This window comes from Melanerpes formicivorus, unplaced genomic scaffold (assembly GCF_026170545.1).
Source record: "Melanerpes formicivorus ecotype bairdi unplaced genomic scaffold, bMelFor1.0.p_v2 SCAF_34, whole genome shotgun sequence".
NCBI classification, from domain to species: Eukaryota; Metazoa; Chordata; class Aves; order Piciformes; family Picidae; genus Melanerpes; species Melanerpes formicivorus.
Genome location: NW_027142386.1, coordinates 7,328,295 through 7,334,294, shown reverse-complemented (window position 1 = coordinate 7,334,294; position 6,000 = coordinate 7,328,295). Strand labels below are relative to the sequence as shown.

Genomic DNA, 6,000 nt, shown 5'->3' with positions numbered 1-6,000 from the left:
CCCCCAGAACTTTCTTCTTCCCTTGTCTGGCAGTGGGGAGAGCCCTGCCCCAAGCACCTCGCCTCCAAATCCAGGATCCAAGGTGCTGGGTGAGGAGGAGGGGGAGGATGAGGAGGTGGCATGGCTGTGCTGTGGAGCACCTCAGTCAGAGCAGCCTCCCCTCCACCCCACTCTGGCCTTCCTCCCAGCCAGCCTCTCTGCCTGCCTCCCTTACAGGGAGCAGCACTGGGGAGTGGAGCCACTGGATCCTTCCTTCATCAGAGCCTGGGAAAGGACAAAAGGATCCAGCCCTTGGGTTTTCCTCTCCTGCCAGGCTCTGGACCTGCTGGAGTTTGCTTTGTGATGTTTTCTCTTTACACCCTTGCAGGGGCAGGTCCTCATCTCTGTTGTTTTCTTCCTGGCTGAGGCTTCTTTTTTTCCTTTCTTTTTCCACTATAAATATCCAAGTGATGCTTGACAGAGAAAAACAGCTCTAGGTGGGGGGGGGGGGGGGGGGAGACAAACCTCCTAGCCCGTGGGTAATGACACATAATTACAGCTTCTCTCCCGATGAAAGGAGCTGCCATTGGGCTCCTAAATGACAGTGTGCAGAAAATGCTATTATCAGATTATCCAAGTGGCAGAATCTTTGCAGCAACAAGAAGGCAAAACATGCCCAGCACCGTCCTGGGGAGGAAGAGCGCCCAGCACCATCCTCGGCCCCAGCCTGCATGGGAGCACAAGAGCTTGGGGAGGGGCGGGGGGGGGGGTGGTCAAATCCTGCAGCCAAATGGCATCCTGGGCTGCTTGCTGTGCCTGGGAACTTGCAGTGACTGCTTTCAGCTGGAGGGATCTGAGTGGCTCTGATGGTGCCACGGCTGGGCTGTGACAAGGCAGCATGTCCCCAGAGCTGGAGAAGATCTGCCCCAGGGATTTCTCTCTTGCTCTTTGCCTCTACCACTACAAACATTGCAAATTTACAGGAATCTGCTATCTGGAGCAACCTCCTCCTGCTAAGGCAAGATAACAGGCAGAGCCTCTGCTGCTATCACTCTGATCAGCTTCAGCACTGTCATCTACCCCTGGAGATCTTTTGGGCCTGATCCAAAGACCACAGCAGTGTTTTCTCTGGGTGGAGAGTCAAGGGGATGGGCAGTGCCCTCTCCCTGCCCTGGCTCTTGAGATTGCAGCCATCCTGGGCAGCAAGCAGCATGTCCTGATCTGATCTCACCAGGCACCACCCCAGAGCCTGGTCCCCACCTTGTAGGGAGCAAGCCCAGGGCTGAACTCCTCCATCCCCAGGTTCCTGAGCCTGCCTGGGTGTGCAGGCATTCCCCTGGAGCTCCAGCAGCCTCCAGATGAGTGGAGCACCACTGCTGCTAATGGGAAGTGCTGGCTGTCCCCTGGGACAGCTTATTAAACACCAGAGCCCCGTGAGAGAGGTCTGGATCAGTGTGACACTCACAGAGCTCGGTGCAAGAGGAGCAGTGTCAAGCAAACATCATTAATTTCCCTCTGCAAATCAATTGGGGGCCAGAAGTCAAGCCAGGAGATCTTCTGCAGTGCATAATCATCCTGCTGGAGTGACAGGACGAGGGGCAATGGCTTTGAGCTGGGAGAGGGCAGACTGAGACTGGAGAGGAGGAAGAAATTCTTTCCAGTGAGGGTGGTGAGATGCTGGCACAGGCTGCCCAGGGAGGCTGTGGCTGCCCCCTCCCTGGAGGTGTTCAAGGCCAGGCTGGATGAGGCCTTGAGCAACCTGTGCTGGTGGGAGGTGTCCCTGCCCTGTGGGGGGAAGGAGTGATGCCTTCCATGCTTTGCTCTCCCTGGCTGAGCTTGCTCACTACAGTTCCTGCTCAGCCTCCTGGATGCTGCATCTGTGGTCAGACCACAGTGTGCCTGTGGGTGCCCTGAGCCTCTCCAGCCCTGGAACTGCTCCCCTCCTCCACCAGAGCTGATGCTCAGGCAGTTTGGCAGGCAAGGGCTTCTGAAGGATGCATTTCCCTTCATCACCATCAGAAGAGAAGCCAAGTAGCGGTGGATGGGGGATGTTAAGATGCTGTTGAGATGCAACTGAGGAAGGAAAAAGCCTCTTTGGGTCGATGCTGACGGCAGAGAAACCTCTGAGCAAGGGGAGAGCCGGGGAGCCAGCCTGGAGGCCTGCAGCCTGGGCTTTATCCTTGCCAAGGCTTTACCCTGGTGTCTCAGATATGGTGTGGTATGAGCTGGCATGGGGCTATCTGCGACCAAGTGATCCTGGCACGGGCACCAGCCTGGCCTGGTGGGGCAGCCAGAGTCCGGCTGAGCACCAGCAGCACCCCTGGCTGCAGCCAGAGCCACTGGTAACACTTCTAGAAGCACAGAAGTGTTGAGATTGGAAGAGACCTTTGAGACCACCCAGTCCAACCTGGAGCTCACTCTGGTGCCACCACTGCTGCTGGGCCACTGCCACCGAGCTGGAGAAGAGGGACAGGAGAGGAAGAGTCCTGCAAAAGGCAGCACCTGGCCTCCAGACCATGCCTGGGAGCTGCTGCTTTGTCCCTGGTGTTGCTGATTTCCCTGTGCCACCTTTCCCTGGGGAAGTTGGTGCTCTGGGAGTGCCCTGCAGGGTCCTGCCAGGGTGGTCTGGCTGGTGCCAGGGTGCTGTGGCTGGTCACTGGCCCTCAAGTGGGGCTTGTCTGCTCCAAAGGGCTATGGGCAAGCTGGGTCCACTCATCCTGGCTGCCAAGGGCTGCCACTGGCCTTGGGCATGGCACTGAGCTGCTCTGGGTGACTCAGTCATTCCAGATGATGGGAAGAGGTTTGCCAAGGTCGGACCTGAGAGCCTCTGCAGAGCACTGATCAAACCCTGCCCGGGCTGGGGAGAGCAGGGGGATGGCACAGTCGTGTCTTAGGGATGAGGAAGGAGGGTGGCATGGGCACTGCCTGCCCTCGGGCTGGGGCAGATGTGGGTGTCCCCCCTGAACCCCGGGGCCGTCCTGCATCCCTGCTGAGCGTCTGGCCGCGGTGGGGCTGTGCACACGTGTGTGCCCCCTGCTCTGCCAACCCCACACGGGCCCGAAGCCACGAGGCAGCAGCAGCCTGCGAGGAGCCCCCAGCCCGAGGAGCCCCCAGCCCGCCGTGCCGTGCCGCGGCCTTTTCAGGGAGAGAGGGAGCTGACAAAGTCTTTGTCAGTCGGATCTGTCAGGGAAAGCTCTTTGTTCTTCAGCATTTGCTCTTGCCTCCCCCTCTCCAAACCTAAACTAGATGCATCTGCTTTTGTTTTCTAAATGCAGAATTAGGGGCTGAAAAGAGTCCCTTTGTAGTGGGGAGGAGGGGAGAGCTGCGGATCTTTAACTGGGAAGGCAAGGTCAGGGGGGGAGCCGCTCCATTGTGCTGGGACTCTCCTCCTCCAGCTCAGCCCTTTCTGTGCCCCCTCTTCACACTCCGGTTCCCGCTAGAACCGCTCTGGAGATGCCGGGAAATGCGCCTGGGTGGGCGAGGAGGGAGAACAGGCTGCTCCCCCAGCCCCCCTCCAGGGGCCGTGCCGGTGCCCATTGGCATCACCGCTGCTCGTCCTGCGCCCAGCCGTGGGGACGGTGCCGGATTTGTGCCCTGCAGGGCTTGGCTGCTTCTCGGTGCCACAGCTGGGAGCTGGCACGTGGAGGTGGGCGGCAGAGGAAGGCCACTGCACGGCCTTGGGCTGAGTGTGGAGGCAGGCATGAGTCTGCACCTTGTGGGGGTGTCAGCCAGTGCCCTGGCAACCTGGCTAGCTGGGTACCTGCAGCACAGGCTCTGGGCTGTTTGGTGATGAGGGGAGAGGAAAGCAGAGCTGGGGGTGGGCAGATGCCCAGGATGCTCCAAGGGTGTGAGGGGATGGGGTTGAACCTCTCCCCATCTTCAGCTGGCTGGGAGAGGAGGTGTTTTATCTTCTCCCTGCCCACACATCTGTTGTCCTGGAAAGAAAACACTCACTGGGGCTTGGCACGGAGAGGAACAGTTGCCTGACCCAGCAAGAGGCTGCTGCTGAAGATGGATGCCCAGCATTTGGTTCAGATATAGCCCTGGTGATTGACAGGGCTAATTCAGCCCTGTCCTCTTCCCCCTAGAACTTAATCACTCACACATGGCCTCGCAGGTCCTTCACTGCCAGCCAGAGATGTCTTCATCCTGGGATGCCCCAGCTCGGGGCTGCTCCCATCCTGATGCCTCCAGCACCATCCCTGTTACCCAGACCCAGCCTGGCTTCGGGGGAGCTGCTCAGGCTGAGCTCTGTGGAGTGAACTCCTGACTGGGAGAGCACAGAAGTCAGTCTGGGGTCACTGGTGTGCCCTCAGGCTCAGGGATCTGGCATGGTCCCAGCTGAGCCGGGGCAGAAGGTGCATGTGAAGGGAGTTCTTGGGGTGCTCTGTGCTGGAGCTGCCAGTGAAAGGCTGTCCAATGTACCCAGGGTCCAGCAGCCGTGGCTCCTGGGAGGCTCCCAGGCAGGATTTGGATCTGGCACCCCAGCCCACAGCAGCTGGGTCCCCCAGGGCTGGAGGCTCCGGGCTGCCCCGAATTCCTGTCGCTGGGGGTGCCAGGCAGGGAGCATGGGGAGAGGGGGCTGCAGGATCCCTTCACCCCTGCCCAGGCCATGGGCTGGGGACTCTTCCCATGTACCCAAGCATCCCGAGCCGTGCAACGTCCCGAGTCGGGGCTGCTCTCGGGGCGACAAGAACCCGCCAGAGCCAGAGGGGAACCCCCCAGCCAGGACCCCGCTCCCGGGAGCGCGGCCCAGGGGTCGGTGTGGAGGGGCTGTCCGGTGGCGACTACAAGCCCCATCAGGCCGCTGAGGAGGAGGAGAGTGGGAGGAAGGCGGGGGAGGAGCCGGGGGGAGGCGGCGGGGCCGTGCGGGAGCGGCTCAGTCCGGCGGCGGCGAGCGCACGGCGGGGACGGGGTCTCGGGCAGCGGCGACCGTCGGGGCGGGAGTGCCTCCGGGAACGCCTCCCGCCGCCACCTCGGGGTCGGGACCGGGACTGGGACCGGAGCCGGCCCCGCCATGGGGCGGCCGCTGTGAGAGCGGCGGAGGCGGCGGCGGCGGGGCTTCGCCTCTCGCCCCGGCCGGGGATCCCTCCATTGTTCCCGGGAGCGGCGGGACCGCGCGGGGCTCCGGTGAGTACCGACGGCCGGAGCACACCGGGACCGGGACCGGAGCCGCGGCGGGGAACGCCACCGCGGAGATGGCGGCGGGGGCCCGATCGGGGGTTTGGGGCCACCCCCGTTCAGCAGAGATTCGCCGCCACCGGACCCCTTCCTCCTCTCTCCGTGGCGGGGCAGCTCGACGGCGGCCCGAGGGCCAGAGGGGCTGCGGTTTGTGGGCGCTGGGGAGTAGCGGACACTGGGGCTGCCCGGTGTGTCCCCGGTTCTCCGTCTCCGGGAGCGGCAGTTTTGAAATGCGGCGGGTCCGAGCCCGTCCTTCCGCCGAACCGGGGCTGGAAGCCCCCCCGCAGCCCGCGTCCCAGGGCTGTTTGGGGCCCCAGACCCCTCCTGGCTGTGGGGGGAGCCTGGCCCGGGGGCTGGGGGCTGTTTTCTGACTTGCTGCCTGGATTGCCGAAAAGTTCCTGAGCGGGAGCCTCGCGGCTTCCAGAAAAAGATGGAAAAGGAGCCGGGATTGGTTTTGTTTCGGCTGTCGGATCTCAGGGCGTTCCGGTGGCCCCGGGGATGGAGACTTCGGAATAACGCGGTCCTGGAGTTTGTGTTTCCCTTTGTGTCTGCGAGCTGGGGGAGGTGGGGGACTCCTAGAGCCTCCTTTTATCCCAACTCTTGGCGGATCTCTGGGAGTTGTTCTCCTTCGGACGTGGCGAGCGACGGTGGCTGAGCTGCGGAGCCGATGTGCGCAGCCCTCGGCGCCGGGGCGGGTTTTGGGTGCCGGTTTTGGTTGCGGTGTTGGTGAATTTGGGTGTTGGGACCATCGGCGCGGTCACGGGCAGCTGGCCTTGGGTGAGGAGCGGGCAGAGGCTGTTCCTGTTGAGGTTATGCCGAGGAGCAGTGAAGCTGCCTGGC

At 62.3% G+C, this 6,000-nt stretch overlaps 1 protein-coding gene across 1 annotated transcript in view; it reads left to right on the top strand.

Moving 5' to 3' along the window:
- The first annotated feature begins 4,875 nt into the window (after positions 1 to 4,875).
- Positions 4,876 to 6,000, top strand: part of FGFR1 (fibroblast growth factor receptor 1) — a 38,108-nt gene continuing 36,983 nt past the window's right edge. The window contains exon 1 of the mRNA XM_068156749.1: positions 4,876 to 5,109. The gene's annotated coding sequence lies outside the window, so the exon portion shown is untranslated. The remainder of the gene's footprint in view (positions 5,110 to 6,000) is intronic.